This window comes from Hesperophylax consimilis, chromosome 25, assembly GCF_061612785.1.
Source record: "Hesperophylax consimilis isolate HC1 chromosome 25, BYU_Hcon_1.0, whole genome shotgun sequence".
Taxonomy (NCBI): Eukaryota; Metazoa; Arthropoda; class Insecta; order Trichoptera; family Limnephilidae; genus Hesperophylax; species Hesperophylax consimilis.
The window spans coordinates 19,333,146-19,351,521 of record NC_142860.1 but is presented as its reverse complement, the minus strand read 5'-3'; positions in this window follow the sequence as shown (position 1 = coordinate 19,351,521).

Genomic DNA, 18,376 nt, shown 5'->3' with positions numbered 1-18,376 from the left:
CGTTGCTTGTGTGACTTGTTGAAAGTAAACGTTGTCCAGATTAATACCATCCAATTCCGGCCATAAAAAATCATTAATCATCTCTCGATAGCGCAATCCATTCACCGTAACTGTTGCTCCAGCCTCATTTTCGAAAAAGTAAGGTCCAATGACTCCGCCGGACCATAAACCGAACCAAACAGTCACACGTTGAGGATAAAGAGGCTTTTCAACAATAATTCTTGGGTTTTTCGAGCCCCAGATGTGACAATTTTGTTTGTTGACGAAGCCACCGAGGTGGAAACGGGCCTCATCACGCAAGATGATTTGCATTTGATTCACTCAAATGAATTTTAATAATTTCAATGCGTTGTTGAAGCCGATAAATGTCAAAATGACAGCTTTAAAAGTAACATCTACTGAAATAGCGGGCTATTCAAAATAACACCTCTTATTGGAAAATCCATTAACCTAAATGTTCCTCAGTCGTAGCCTTCCAGGCCAAGGTCTCAACACCGAAAATTAACTTTGCCCTTCAATTTTAGTAGATTATTATCGTAACCCGCTAAGTGCAAATTACAACCAATTAACTTAATATGCTTCAAATAGAATTTATAAATAAGTTCGGGTATATCACTAATTCCCGCTCCAGAATCGATCATAGCTTCAAATAATATTTCATTTTATTTGAACTTAATAATATACGGTCAAACCCTATCTATGTACATATTTGACAATTTTTTCTTTGCTATCCACGAAATATTTCTACAAAATTTAGCTATGTTACTTATTGCCTATTGGTAACCGTATCATCGCGTTCAGATTTCATAAGCCCGATTTTATTACAGTCAAAACACTTTTTCTGTTCCTTAACCGGATGCTTTAATTGCGACTTATTATTACTATCCCGCGATGTGCTTCGTGAATTATTCAGACGTGAACTTGAATGCTCACCTTTATTATGCGAAAATTACGATTGCCTTTGTTTACATTTAGACCTAGAACGAGAATTTGTAATTTGATAACACACTTTTTCTTCGGCTTTACTAATGACGAAAAGAAAAACAAATCCAAATAATTAAATAGCGTAACTAAAATTGTGAAATGGTACTCATGTGCCTCCGTTGTCCGCGACTGTTCTCTCCCTCGTCTCGCCCCAACATCAGAGATCAGCTCCCCGCACATGATTCTCTCCTCGTCACCTATCCAGGATCAACTCCCCGCCGCTCCTTGGATGCTTTCAACAGAAAATACATCGTCTCCACTGTTTTATCTTCATTGCTACTTGGTAACTTGTGGATACTCTATTTTTGGGTTGCAGGAAATAAGTCGTATTATATAATCACAGCCAGTGTATTGAGACTTTACTTCAAGGAGAACTTCACTTCAGGACTTTACTTCAGTAAATCAAGTATAAAATATCTACGGGTAGTAACTAACTAACTAACTAACTAACTAACCATCACGCCGTTTCCCCGCAGGGGTAGGCATAGAGGACGAACCGCCAAACAATTCGGTCTTGGCACAAACTTCTTGCCTCATTCATACGTCGTCTCATACATACTCTTCTATTATTCTGACTCTTGACATGGCCCAACTCGAGTATCTGATTCACTTGATCGTGCCATGTCTTCTTCGGGCGTCCCCGACTTCTGCTACCATTCGTATTTGAATCATATATCCTCCTTACACTCCTATCTTCGCTCATTCGCTCTACATGCCTAAACCATCCCTTTCTTAATCTTACTCATTACGCCTTGCACTCTTTGCGGATCTCCACATTCCTCACACGATCAAACATGGTTTTACCACACATACGCCTCAGGGATCTCATTTCAACAGCATTTAATCTACTTTCATCCTTTCTCTGACAGTTCCATGCCTCACTTCCATACATCAGGGTAGGTACCAGCACTCCATTGTGGACTGCTAACTTCGCTTCTTTGGACAATTTTTTGTTAGCACCAACTGCGTTCATCCTCCATTAACGGAGTTACCTGCATTTACCCTTCTTTCAATATCTCTGTCAGCCTTCCCATCTCTCGTAAACATACTTCCTAAATACACAAATTCATCCACCTGCTCCAAGTATTCCAAGTATTATTCAAAAAGGAATCATAAAGACCATACTGAAAGTACCCATAAAAACGCCTTTGATTGAAATTTTAAATAGTTTGGATGTACCAAATGTACAACAAATATATGCTAAAAAAATACTATTGAAACTATTCAAAAATACTGAATCCTCTACAATACCGCGTATTCATCAAACAAGGTCAAATCACAATGACATAAATTATTCCAGGTCATAAAACCACATTCGGACAAAGAAATTATATTTATTTTGCGACGACACTCCACAACATCCTTCTCTCTGATATAAAGCGAATGGAAAATTTTAATGATTACAAATCAAGAATAAAAATTTGGCTGAAAGAGATCAATGGAAAAACTTTGAACAAACATTAAAAACGACATAGAAAACTAATAAAACAGAAATGAATAACTTTAGTTCCTCTCAGCGCAGGTCACCCTAGTGAGGAGGACTAAGAAATATAATTTACTATACATATTAATAATTTAATATCAATTATATAATTTTATATCATATTTTGTATGCATAATATTTAAATAGCCGTTATAATAAAAATAATAATAATAATAATGTCACAATTTATCGCGATAGCCACGGTCAACGTGTTTACACTCTTATCGACTAAATTTGTTGTAGTGGGAAAAAAATAGTATCAGCTTAATTTATTGTTTATTCTAATTAAATTATCTTAATTTATTAATAACGAATGCATCATGTTAATTAATACGATATGTCTGTTTACCGTGGAGTGAGGAAAAGCAAATGAGGAAAAGCAAAATGTTAATCATTTGAATATTGCAGTAATTACATTCGACAGGAAAACAGCAAAAGAGTTTTTTTTAATATAAATACTATCAGCCACAAACGTAAGATGGATTATGTTTACCTTATCCGATCTTGGATCTTGTATCTTATATAAGAATTTGATTTTAGTGATAAATACCTGATAATTATGAATAATAATGGTTAATTTGATTAATTCTAAGCCTTTCATCTACGGATACACTAAAACTAAAAGCAGAAAACCTCTATGATGATTAACCATTGCAATACAGTATAACTGCTGCATATTTAACAATTCGGTGCTTTATAGGGTAAAGATTAATTCTGTACAATCTTATATATTTGAGACCACAATTGGGGTTCCTCAAGAGTCCCACCTCAGCCCAATATTACTCTTACTAATCATCAATGACATTGTTGACCTGACTATTTGATGACGACTTAAAAATATTTAAAAGAATACGAAATGTACACGATTGCCAATTTTCCAGAGTAACCTATCAACTTCATAGCAGTTTATGAACAGCCAGAAATGTAATATTACCATGAAAATACATTAAATAATATTAAATTAATACCTGTGTCACAAATTCGTGACTTGGGTGTAATATTCGATGAAAACTTGACATTCATGGCACACATTAACGATATAACTAATAAGGCTTTAAAGATGCTTGGCTTCCTTTGCAGAACTCTAACTGATTTTAAGTCATTAGATTGTATGAGAACCCTCTATAATTCATTAGTCGGAAGTCAAGTGGAATATAATTCATCTATTTGGTCCCCTTTGTTGTATAAAGTTCAATATAACAATATAGAAAGAGTTCAGCACAAATTTCTTAGGTACGTAAATTCTAACTCAAAAATCTAATTGAATTCATTAATTATGTCAATTTGATTAATCAAATGAATCTAATAAGGCTGTCTGACAGGATAATTATATCAGACCTGGTTGCGTTACCACTATTGAATTCCATGTGCCATGAGGAACACAAGATAAAATTTAACATTCTTCTGCAATACATACATAACCAATTATCAGACTCACTCACTAACCAATAGGATGAATGATCTGGGCAACAAGTTTGGGGGTACCGTTGACATTTTTGCTAACACCATTTATAGAATTAAGTGTAATCTATACCGGCATTTTGTTGAATCCTACAAATTATAGTAGCGTTGGTAATTTAGTTTTATTGATTTGACTTATAATATGCAGTATTGTTCTAGTTTCTTTATTTTATTTTACTCTTACATGTTATATTGTTTCATACTTAGTTTATCAGGTTAACATTATTTCACGCTTTAAAAACTTTGTGTAATATTCGATAGCTCACTAGGTAAAAGCCCAACTGGGAGTTAAACCAGATAAAATATATAAACACACACATAACCACAATCTACACATTTGCCCCGATGATGAACACTGTAACGTTGGCAAAAGGATTAAACGCAAAAATGCATAATAACCCAAAAATGAGTCACTATAATTCTTTTGGACGTGAAAATCTCAAGTCATTGACAGAGCATAGAGAGTCTTGTTTTAACTCGACAGTTAACATTGGCCGTTGACATTTCATCTGTCTGTGAATTTGTTTGCGTATTCCGTTTCCAGTTCAAGATGGTGGCTGTGTTGGATATTATATTTTTATCCCGCAAGATTTCCCAAGAGCGTGGATTCTACTATGAGTTGTCAAATTGGAACAACCAATACCTGCTTATCTGCCTGAAGAAAGTTGTCATTGAGAATGTCACGATTCTTTGGACAAATTGTATTGTATTGTCAATTTCCTTTAAAACTTACATAAAATATGTATGGTTTATAATTTAATTTTAAGGTAGATGCAATAACTTCTTACAAATCTTATTATTTCAGAGAAAAATTTGGTTTTGACTTATTAAATAAGAGAAAATCAAAACAAGATTTTCGACGCGACGCGCGACGTCTTTCGTTCACAAAACTACTAGTATATTATGTTCTACTAATTTATTTTTTTTAAATTACCCAGAACCGTTTTTAGAATTGCTTCAGATTGCTACATTTGAAACTTTAAAATTAAAAATTCTAACTTCCCTTTTTTGTAAAACGAACTAAAGCTCTCTCTCTCCCCGTGACCTCTGGGCAGTGGCGGATTAAGGTAGGGGCGGAGGGGGCGGCCCGCCTCGGGCCCCCGGTCCTGGGGAGCCCCCAAACGCCTCCATGTTCCCTTGATCAAATCCTAAACAAGGCTTTAAGGCACCAGGACACTGTAAAAACAATTTTAAACTGTTTTTAATTAATTTTTTTGAAAGATGCACTTGTCAAGAAAATTGACGGAGATAGATCATTTTATGTGAAACCGTTTGAAACAGTTTGTATGTTGAATTATCCTTCAGCAAAACTTTGAATGCGTTTTTCTAGAAACCTTTTTTTACACGTTTTTCAACCTGGTTTACAACATGTTAAACAAACTATACATCCGATTTGCATGCACCATTTACCTTTAGCTACCATCGGCTAGGGCCTCTTTACCCTAGAGGCCCCTAGCCGATGCGTGGCCCCAAGGCAGTGGTTTACACTGCTTAAAGGACAATACGGCCCTGCCAGGGCCGGATTAAACATTTCGCGGCCCTTAGGCAGTTGCCTACACTGCCTTACGCATAATACGGCCCTGGCCATAGTGACTGGATTTTCAAACAGTTTAAGACTTGGTGCAAATCGGATTTTTTTTTGCGGATCGATTCGAATTTTACTATCCTCGTACACATCCGTATTTAAATTTCGCTTGCATCATTTTAACTAAATAAAAAAACACAAATACATACAAATGTGAACTGAATAAAAATCTTGTAAAATTACATTTTTATTAATTTATTAGATATCAATTTTTTAAACTAGGGGGGGGACCTCATTCATCTTTGCCGCCCGGGGCCTCTGGCGGGCTTAGTCCGCCACTGCCTCTGGGTCATGATCCTTTGAACTACTCGACAACTAAACAGATTGAGTCATTGACTATGAGCGGCCGCTACACTACTCGCTTCGACGCTTCGACGAAGTCCTCGACGAAGTTCGAAGTGCGTGCCCACACACTCGTGTACTTCGCGAGTAACTCAGTCCAACCAGTCAGTGATTGGTTTATTTATGCCGTGACGCTTCGAGTCCTTTGACTCGGGCGCATTTACCGACAACAATCGGAAGTCTTGCGAAGCGAAGCGAAGATGCTCGAAGCGAAGCGAAGTTCGTGCCCACACTATCGTATTCGGTCAACTTCGATCAACTTCGCGAGTAGTGTAGCTGGGCTATTGGGGTTTTACAGAATTACTGCATAATGATAACAGCCAACACAATGTATTTAGCATATTCATTGTCTAATTTGCTCAGTACTCATATTGCTTTTGTGGAAGAAAGTTATTCAAATTGATCGAAAATTTTGTTATTGGTGAAAATTTTACTTGTATAGCGCAGTGCACAAGTCAAGTGGAAAAACTAACGGAAAAGTGTTTTATGTGCTCTAGAAAAGATACTATTGGCTAAGGAAGTGTAATATATAAAATATTCCCTTTTAGGTATGAGTTAAATTTTTTAATGATTTCATTCGAGTTTGATCGTAGCCTAAAGAATAGAAATACTAGATACACCTACTGTACACTGTATAGGGAATTCATTAGTGTTTGTATGTGATCTAGAAAAGATACTATTGGCTAAGGAAGTGTAATATAAAAAATATTCCCTTTTAGATATGAATTAAATGTTTGAATGACTTCATTCGAGTTTCATCGTAGCCTACTAGAAGAATAGAAATACTAGATACACCTACTGTACACTGTAATAGGGATTACAAAGTTGTATTTTTTAATATTTATTTAATTTGACGGCCTCTATGGTCGAGGGGTAAGGCTCTCAACTAGCAAGCCGAAGGTCGCGGGTTCAAATCACGCAAGTAAATTTAATTTGATTAATCTGTCTAATTTCACAAATTATTCATTTAAAATAATATACAGTGTACGCGTGGCGTGTTCCAGAGTGGAAGGTACTTTCAGCCGTGTTTGGTGATCAGATTTGAATAGCCAGGTACACCTTCCTCTTCTTCATCTCCTTCCCCTCCCCACCACCTTCAGCCTCACAACATACCCCATAGTCTCACTGGCTTCAGATTATAATGATACTTAGGAATGGCTTTTTAGATATAAAAAACGTTTATTTTCTCATTTATGTGTTTGATCAGATTGAAAATCGATGTTTTAGGAAAATATAATGATCAAATAAATAATAAACTAAATTCAAAGGAAAAGACTTGCAATAAAATGTATGATTAATCATAAATTGTTAATTGTTTGTTTGAATAACTTCTATTCATAAATAGTTAAAGCGATGCACTACTTCGTGTAATATTTTGAATCGAGCCACTATCAATAACACACCTTACGTAGATGGCGATAAGGCTTAAATTCCCGTTTCACACCATCCACCTGTTTTGATTTATGCAAGAAAAAAGCATGGCCAAAAAGTGCCTTTTTTATTTATTTTGTGCATATTCAGGCACAAATATTTAAATGTTTTTCGATCATTTTATAAATAACTTAATTTTCTACATTATGCAATATAACCATAACCGAAAATTGGTTCATAAGTAGGAGATTTTGAACTTTAAAGTAGTTTTTATGGGCCTATACATTATTTTTTTCTGGGCTTATGAAAAGACTTATCTTAAATATTTCGATTATTTCAAAGGCCAGGATTTATTCTTCTCGCAGTATTTAATTAAAGCATCTGAACCATTTCTAGGCGACCAAATTTTCAAACCAAAAACACATGATTTTAAATTACTACGTAGTGCATCGCCTTAATTGTTTGCTTGAATAACTTCATAAATTGTTGATTATTTTTTTGAAAAAAAAAAATATTTAAGCACTCAAAAATCCACTTTTAAAAAGGTTAGAAAATTGTGTAGTGTATTATGACATTCGGCAAATCACAGAAAAAAATTGGTGTTAAATTCTAATCTCTCAATCCATTGTAAATAAATAAATGATCAATCTTTCAGTGTCTTTCACTATAGCAAGGGGTTTTGTATTTAAACAATTTCGTGTTTTTCTCGACTAAAACAGGCGAAGTTTGGTTATAAGCGAGTTATTTTTCTTTTATTGTCATAGGTATATTAAAAAATGATGTTTTTTTAGAAAATTTACGCTTTTCAGAAAACCACATTGACAATGGCAATATGCGTGAAAAACGCCTTCAAAACCTACGGAAGTAAGAAAAACGGAACCACAGCACTGATTAACCTCAACCTGACTGTTACTCAAGGAACAATGTAAGTTTTTTTTGGCAATACACATTAGTTATATCCACATTTATATTAACATTAAAAGAGATAACATTAGAAGACATGCACTTACGCAATATCTGGGAATCATTCAGACGAACGAAGGCAAACCACGTCAGTGGTTTCTGTGGTAATATAATTTTATTATACTACTTTGCTGGACTTTTCTTTACTTTCAATAAATATTTTTTTTATTTATTTATTTATTCATTTTCGGGAAATCTACAGTTTACATTTAATCAGTTTGTACATAAGTATTATACATAATATATAGTAAAATAAAACCAATTATGGATTTCCTCCTTGTGACTTTGACTGAAACAGCATAATATGGAATAAGTTATTTAAATTTGTGAGAAAGGAACATGAATTAAAAAATTTATACAAAACAAAAGATTATTTAAAACGAAAAATTTACAAAACAATACATTTATAGTCCCATGGAGAGAGGTTGTAGATATAAATCAAATCAAAATAGAGACATAAACATTATTTACAAACCATCAGAGAAATATTCTTTTATGGACCTCTTGTATTTGGTAAGTTCGCAACTGAATATATCAACCTTGGATAATAGGATATTGTAATTATTGCATAGTCTGTTCAGGCAAGAATTCTGCTTAGAGTTCGTTTTGCTTTGATCAACCCTGAACAGGACACAAGAGCGTGTTGAACGCGCAGGTACATTGAATGGAATCTTGTTTAGCAACTCGGGGCATTGAATATTGTTGTTAACTAACCTTCTGGTTAACTACTAAACCTTAACTATTGTTAACTACTAAACCTTCCGGAAGAAATTCTCTAAATGACAGTGAAAACGCTATCAAACTCCGTTGCATAGTTTAGAAGAACTAAGCGAACAAACAAACAGACGCGGATAGTGACGTTTTTTATACTATTTAGAAATACCAATATATTGTCACGATGTCGAAACAAGTGTTCCTAAAGAAATATTTTCGCTTTACGTCATTATATATTATCTGGAGTTATACTATATTATTATGAATTTACTAAAAGTATATCAGGAAACGGTCTGTAATCCCGTTTTTAGTTCATTATGATCTGGAATGTTTTTTTAGCGGCACGCACACTGTACACTTACTTTTATAATACAGGATTTTCCAATAAGAGGTGTTATTTTGAATAGCCCGTTATTTCGGTAGATGTTACTTTTGAAGCTGTAATTTTTTGACATTTGACAAGTAGAAACTACGTCATTAATAAAAATGGAACGATACACGCTTCAACAACGCATTGAAATTATTTAAATTCACATGAGTGAATCAAATTCAAATCATCTTGACTGATGAGGCCCATTTCCACTTCGGTGGCTTCGTCAACAAGCAAAATTGTCGCATTTGGGGCTCGAATAACCCAAGAGTTATTGTTGAAAAGCCTCTCTATCTTCAATGTGTGACTGTTTGGTGCGGTTTATGGTCCGGCGGAGTCATTGAACCTTACTTTTTCGAAAATGAGGCTGGAGCAACAGTTATGATGAATGGATTGCACTATCGAGAGATGATTAATGATTTTTTATGGCCGAAATTGGTTGGTATTGATCTGGACAACGTTTACTTTCAACAAAACGGCGCTACGTGCCACACAAGCAACAAAACCATTGATCTTTTACGGGAAAATGTTAAAATAACACCTCTTATTGGAAAACCCTGTATATATATAAGGTCAGTTATTGAAGAGGAACATACTTTTCCTTAGCAATACCACAAGTCTTAGTAATACATAGTAATATACTTGATACGACTTGGGTTTATAAATATGTTCCTCTGGTTTCAGATATGGATTACTTGGCCCATCCGGCTGTGGAAAAACAACCCTTCTGTCTTGTCTTGTAGGGAGGAAAGGACTGGATTCAGGAGAGATCAGGGTTCTGGGGACGTCTCCTGGTGAAAAGGGTAAGAAATATTGTTGTATTTTGTTGATGGAAAAGCTACAAAGATATTTTATGTTTAAGATTCAAAATGGATAACGATAACACAAACTATGGATACCGTTAAAAATGTATGGAATATTTAAAGTTCATTTTTCTAATTCTATCATCATTCTCAAAATGTGTAATTTTAATATATATTCTCTAATGATAATTGATTTTTAAAATAATCTTAGAGCGCACATTCCGAATCCGTTATGGCCAAGCCGGCTAAAACATAATTATTCGACGACCTCCGTGGTTGAAGAGTAAGGCTCTCGACTAGCAATTCGGAGGTCATGGGCTCAAATCCCGGCGTGCGCAAGTAAATTTTATTTGATTAATTTGTGTTACTTCATAATGTATTAATTTTAAACAATATAAAGTATATTTTCGGCACGTTCCGAGATGAAAGGTGCTCAGTATCACCCTGGTTTAGGACCAACATTCAGAATTGGTTGCTAGAAATGGCTTCAGTTGTATTTGGTGACCAGGTCTGAACTTCCTCACCTTATCTTCCCCATATCCTTCCCCTTTCCACTACTTTTAGTCTCACAACATATCCCGATTGGGCATGCCATAGTCTCACACAGATAGTTGGGAGGAATTGAGACTCTAATACTGAGCGGTATTGACATAAAAAAAATATAAAAAATGAAAACGTGGCTGATAAGGTGGTTCTCAAGTTCCTTATTAGCCGGCGGTAGTAATAATTCTGAGCTTCTGACCTTGCTAGCAATGGTATTTATCTATCTCTGAATCTTTGAATTGTAGCGGCAGCTACTAGAATAATACGCGGTACTCCCTCGAACATCGATACATGCAACCCGCATTGCATTGGAACTTATTAGATGCGAGGCGAAAGTACATCGAGCGCCCGAGATTTTTTAAATTTTTTATTATTTTATTTTATTTGAGACACAAACAGGACATTTAAATTACATTCTTGTGGTTAGTATAAAATAAATTTATTTATAAATATGTACTAATGTGTCTGCAGCAATCTCATTTTCACATTCATAGAAGAAAACACAACAATATCAGTATTTTTTATACAAGGCTTAAAATTACCAAAATTAAAAGACATAATAATGTTTAATTTAGGTATATAATAGAAAATATCAAACCATCAAAAATCAACAAACAATATTTGTGTTTTTTTTAAGGTACAGAAATTGTGGAGATATCTCTTGAAACAAGTTATATTATTTTCGAAAATATCTATGCCAGTATGTATTTTAGCAAGATCTTTTTATGACCGAGAAATTCTAGATATATGATTAAAATACCCAGTGTTATTAGCAAAACTTTCGGTCCAAAATTTTGGGCCTGGGGTTTAACTTGATTTGATGGACTATGTTGCAATCTACTTGAGATTATTCACAATTTTTCAAAGCATTAAGAGGACATTTATGTTTCGTTTTTTAACTAGACTCTCTAATTTGAAATATGTAAGTCTATGTTCGTAACCGTCTAAAAGATGGTAGACACTTGATCGATAAGACAAAATCCGTGTAAATTTTCTTTGGACAGATTCAAGTCTAGATACCTGTGTGATATAATGTGGATTCCAGACTGTTGACCCATACTCAAGAACACTTCGGATTAACGAATTGAATAGAATTATTACGCTATTAGATTTCTTGATCAGTTTAGTTGGTCTTACAATAAAACCGAGTAATTTATTTGATTTACTTACAATGTATTCAATGTGTTGGTTGAACGTTAGTTTGTTATCAAATATAATTCCTAAATCTTTTTTTTTTAATTTAATTTAAAAACTCAAATTTAAGAATATAATTATTAAGTTCTGCAAAGTATTTTTTTTGTTTTTGTTATTGTTACAGCTGTTTCGGCTTTCAAGGCCATTTTCAAACTGTGTTTTTAGCCACTTTTTTCACTTATTAAAATGATTCGATTTTAACCCCTCCCAATTTAAAATGATTTATTACCGGTTAAACCAATTTACTGATTAAATAATTGTGACAATAGATCTCATATTCTGTGGGGGTATTTTGAAGTCTGTTTTCCTCCTGATTAATGTTATCTTAATTGTTTAATAATGGTGTACCAGTTATTAATTTATTTAAATGTGTTATATTGTTTAGGTTTTGTGAAGATACTTAGAAGCGGGGAATAAATAATTTTCCTTACTTTATTAATTAATGTTATATTAGGGTCATTGGTTCTTTTATTGATTTCTAATCGTACAAGTGAATTTAATCTAAGGCCCTTTCTTTCTATATGCAAGGGTTTAAGTTCATTGTTGTCAAGCGGGACGTGATTATTTACTAAGAGATGTTCTGCGAATTTTGAAAAAGTGCTTTTATTATTATAACATCTTATATTTCCATTGAATCTAGTTGAGAAAGCCCTTCCAGTCTGTCCGATATAAGTAGCGTTGCAGTCGGCATGGTCACATTTTAATTCATATATGCCACTATTATTAAGTTAAGGATTTCTACTTTTAGAGTTTTTAAGGTTTGTTCCTATGTTATTATTGGTTTTGAGAGCTATATTTAGACCGCATTTTTTATTTCTTTTGCTATGTTTATGGAGATTGGACCGATAAATTCGAGACATGCAAATTTTTCGATATTTTTATTATTTGCCGGATACATTAAATTAATTTTATTTTTTTATATCTTATTTTTTATAATTTTTTAAATGTTATTTATGTTATAGCCATTATTACCCGCGATGTTTTGTATCGTTGCCTTTTCTTTCTCATACGCTTTATTGTCCAAGGGAATGTTAATGAGTCTATGTACCATTGAATGATAAGCTGATATAATTAATGAGACTGTAAAAGTTGGTTTTCGAAATATTTCAAAAGTATGTCTATTATTACTCTTTCCAAATCTCTTTACAATTTAAAATCTTAAATCTTTGATTGATTCAACTGTTTCCAGATTGTGACCACATATGCCATATGAATATAGGGTTTTGTTGGTGTTCTTACTGAAATTTATAACTTTGCACTTAGCTTCAGTTCCATTTCGTTGTCAACCATAGACTAAATAAGACTAGACACGGCATAAACATTGAAAAATGACCCCAACACAATTTTGGTTTGGTTCACGTGCACATTTATGAAAAGGCGCACGCATTGTGTCGCAATGCGAAATGGGATCTGTGCATTGCGTTTTACCTTTTGTTGGTCTAGAGTTAAGCTATTTTGCTTGTTAGCTATTTTTGCTGGTAAAATTCCTGACGTCACATGAATAACACACCCACAAGGAATCCACCAATTGGGTGATTCCTGTTAATTATTATCACGTGGGGAGCATACAAATATCACGCAACCAATGCGTGATAATTATTCAATTCAATTCAATTCAATTCAATTAGTTTATTCCTTTAAAAACATTACAAAATTACATTTTATTTCGTTTTTAAGTACATTTGTAAAATGGTATTACATAATAAGTAAACGGTGTATAAACTATACCAGCATCAATAGAGCTTGCCTTTTAAAGGCAGCTTCACCGATGCTAAATATGTCGATATCCGAATTAATTCTGTTCAACAGCAAGACTGCTCTCCCCACCGGCATGACCATTGGCAAGTTGGTCCTGCAGGCCGGGAGATAAAACAGTCTATGCTGTCGGTGACGGAGATAACCATCAGGAACATAGAGACTAATACTCTCCATGATAGTCGGATTTACTAACCATCCACGAATCAGTTTGAAGAAGTGTGATACAATATGCACATCTCTTCTGACCCGTAGATGGTTCATACCGAGCATGCCCAAGAGAAAGTCAGTAGGATAGAGCCACGGGTAGTAGCCATACTCCCTCAGGTAGAGGAATCTCAGAAATTTCTTCTGCACTCTCTCCAACATGAGGGAATACTTCACCTGATGTGGGCTCCAAACCACCGACCCACTCTCAAGCCTACTCCTAACCAACGCAATGTATAGCACTTGGAGAACCCGGGTGTCTCTAAAATTCATCGCAGTGCGTAGGACGAAGCCCAGCATTTTCAGTGAAGCACTACACGTCATTTCGATATGAGTATGAAATGTCAGCCTACTATCAAACATGATGCCAAGATCTTTCATAGTGGAGACACGTTTTAAACTTCGGGCATTCATGGTATACCGGTAAAACCAAGTATGACGTGCCCTTGTGAAAGAAAGAATGAAACATTTAGAAACATTGAATTCGATCCGATTCCGTTTACTCCAGTCAACAATTCTATTAATGTCCGATTGGAGTCGAATGCAGTCTTCTAAAGTTTTAATTTCCAAGAATAGTTTTAGGTCATCAGCAAAAAGAAGTGACCTGGAATGCAGAATATTTTCTGTAATATCGTTAATAAAAATTAGAAAGAGGAGCGGTCCTAAATTAGAGCCCTGTGGAACGCCTGAGAGTACAAGGAATAATTTTGACATGAATATTCCATGAGATACAAATTGCTTTCTTCCAGTAAAATAGCTTGCAAAGAATATGAGAAACCGTAAAGAAAAACCTATAGTTGACAATTTATTCAATAATATGTCATGGTTTACGGTATCAAATGCCTTCGAGAAATCATTATATGAGCAATCTACTTGGTAGCCCTTATCTAAAGATTTGGAAACATAATCTGTGAGTACCAGTAGGTTAGTATCTGTTGATCGACCTTTTCTAAACCCATGCTGTTCCGATATTAAGAAAGGCTCTACTTGAAACAGCACATGTTTATGAATTATCGATTCGAATAACTTAGCCGGGGCGGAAAGTATTGCCACTGGCCTGAAATTTTCGACAGATGTCTTTGATCCACTTTTGAAAATGGGACAAATTTTTGAGACTTTCCAGGAATCAGGAAATACACCAGTATCTAAAGATAGGTTGAATATAAAACTTAGTGGCATTTTTAAAAATTCAACACATCCTTTTAAAAAAAATACTGGAAGAAAGTCTGGCCCAAGTGAATGTGTATGCTTCATGTTATTAATTGAAGATTTAACATCTGATTCGTCTATATGACTTATATCAATGTTTTGGGCTCCCTTCACATTCATCTTGGAAGCAGAAATGGGATTTAGTAATGGAAGCTCGTTACTGTACACTGATTGGAAATGAGTTGCAAATGCATTGGCTACATCCGCTCCTCTAACTTCCCGATCACCATGCATCATGATGTCTGTTATACCACCATCTTTGCGCAGTGATTTTACGTAGTCCCAAAATGCCTTGGGATCATGCTTGATATCACTCTCTATTGAGTCGACATACGTTCGGAATGCTATATGAACATTTCTTCTAACAACTGCTCTGAGGTTACTGAACATTTCATACTCATTTTGGTCACCAGTAGCTTTCCATTTTTTGTGGTGAGCATGTTTTATCTCAATGCTCCTGATGGTATCTCTAGTGAACCACTTCGGATATCTACGTCCACCTCTGTTGGGAGGTTTCCTAGGGAAGCAAGCGTCAAATACATTATAAATACATGAATAAAAATGGTGTAGCGCCTCATTAACGGTATCGAATTTAGAAAGTTCATGCCAATCCAATTGGCTCATCATCTGATAAAGTTTGACAAAATCACCCCTACCAAAAATCCATCCCCGCAAAGTGCCGTCTGTAGTTTTAGGTAATTTGGTAGTCTTCGGAGGCTTTTTACAAGAATACCGGAACTCTAATGCGGGGTGATATTTGTCCTCATATACGAGGGGAGAATCGCTATGTATGACATTTAATTCAATGTTACACAAAACTAGATCTAACATCCTCAACTCAGAATTGGGAATACCATTATTCTGGGTGAGCCCAAACACTTCGCATAAAAAATTGAGGTCATTTTCAACATCCTTGCCGCTACGCGCTGAATGGATGTTGAAATCTCCCAAAACAATAATATTCCTTCCTCCGAGAAGATCCACGTTTTCGTGAAACTTATCGAAGAATAGTTGATATGTTTCCAGAGTTGATACCGGTGGAAAATATATTACACATATAAAAGTAACAGACAAATCGATTGTAATTTTTATCCACAAGTCTTCGATGTCAGCTTCCAGATCAGGCATGTGTTCGGCCTTAAACTTAGTTTTGACAGCCAAAAGGCAGCCTCCGCCTTGTCTGTGGCCACTACCACTATCTCTGTTGATGCCACTATCTATTATTGATGTATTAGTCGTCTAGCGTTGACACGCGCGACAACTCAAGTGTGTGATATATTTGGTCCGTGCATTTTGCCAATCAGGGTTGTATTAAGTCGTTATTGCCTTTCGGGTAATATCTACTTCGCCTTTTCGATTTTTTGTGGAAGAATTGATAGAAATAAATTTGCGTCATTTAATGAATTCATTTATTTTATGGGTATTTTCGCTTTGGTTTCCATTCAAACCAGAAAAAATGGAGAAATGGTTAGAAACAATCCGAATTCAATTATGTGACAATAACTGGGTACCATCAGCAGGAAACTGCATTTGCTCTAAGAATTTTCAAACATATTTATCTAACTGCAAGCGGCCTCCGACGTGTAGACTGCAAAGCTTTGCCTGTTTTCCGGTAATTATAAAAGACTTAAGAAAGTTTATTATGGATTGATCAGGTTTTAATTGATAATGTCGTTGTTTTCAGGCTGATATTGGACAGTCGCTGTCCACCATGGCCACAGGTCCTGCGAATATAGATACCGCCATTGTTTTTTCTCGAACAAGACTGGTTCTCAATCCTGCTGAAACTCCTTTTGTAATCGAATAGCCGGTTGTTTCTGTATCAGAATTGCAACAACCGATGTTCGTGAATGCCGTAAATAATACGTAAAATCCTATTTAACGGGCGTAAATAAATAAATAAGTATATATTGTAATCATTTAATCTCCACCCCCCTTACCCCTTACCCATACGCTCTCTGAAGCTCTGTCCTCATCATTGTTGCTTATTCAATTAGGTTGCTTCGTTCCTTTCCCATAATTCGTGGTTCAGCTCGCTTGTGAACCCGCAATATTTTATGATTTATCTCTCTCTTTAGGTTAATCTTACATTATGTTTAATGTAAAGTCGTTAGGTTAGTTTTAGTACTTAGGTTAGTTTTCAATAATGCTATCTTGAAGAAGGTTGAGAAACTAGCTACCCAAAACTAGTTGACACAATGTCTTAATTCTAACAAAGTGGTCGAAGACAAAATAACTTTTAATTGAATGATAGTAGTATAATTATTAAATGATACGTAGTGTTGTTCTAGTCTCTATAATTTTATGTTACTGTTAAATGTTTTACTAATATTATTTTATATTCATCAGTTTTAATTATTTTGTATAATTTTCGACAGCTTACTAGATATCTTCTGTTTTAAAATGCATGCAAAAGCCTGACCGGGCATAAAACCAAATTAAATTAAATGATTTCAAATCACAAAGTGATTGTTTTCTTCAATAATTATATACCATTCTATCTAAATACTATGGTAAATTAAAAAAAAAACCTCTTCACAATAATAAAAATGTGAACGTTTTTGCTTTTGTAGAACCTGTATAGAATTCCAAAAAAAAATATAAATTAAATTAAAATCATTTTTTCTTAATAATTCTTTCCTGATTCAGCCCTTATTCAGCACATAAAATTTGCTGTAAGTGTTAGTTTCTTTTTGGCTTTATGTCCATATTACAAAAACTCTGACGACAAATTCTCCGTGGTTTTGATTACGAGTTTGAACGCTTGTACAAGGAGTTTAAACAGAGTTGGGTTGTTAAGTTCATCTCCATATTTGTGACGTACGCTATGTGGGGTCATTTTAAAAATGAATTTAGCTAGACAGGGCTAATCTAGTATAATACATCAATGTTGTCAACACACCAAGCAGATAAAATGTTAATGATAATAATAATATTGGACAGTTTTTATAGCGCCGCTTTTGTGAGATATCACCTCAGGGGCGCTTTGTCTTATTGACAATCTTCCATAGATTTAATTGCTTTATATAACTTAGCATAAGGAGAAAAGTTATAGCGGAGTTTACATGTAAGGTCGTTAATAAAAATTAAGAAAAGCAAGGGTCCAAGGTGTGATGTATCTCTAATAATAGCGAAGCCGCCAGCCTACCTGCTTACGGCCTGAAAGGTTCTAGACTTTACTAGGCGCATGTGACTACTATATTTAAATATGGTATATAAATAAGTCAGTCTTTAGTAATCAGTCGATCAGTCTCGAGCGGCCGCCCGTTGTCAGTTCCAGCTGGGCTCTTGAACGAGATCAAAATAAGACTGATCGACCTAAGTTCTAAAGACTGACTGCCTTCTAGGTACCGCGATGTTGTATTTATTCTAAGTAGGAACTACGCTGCTCT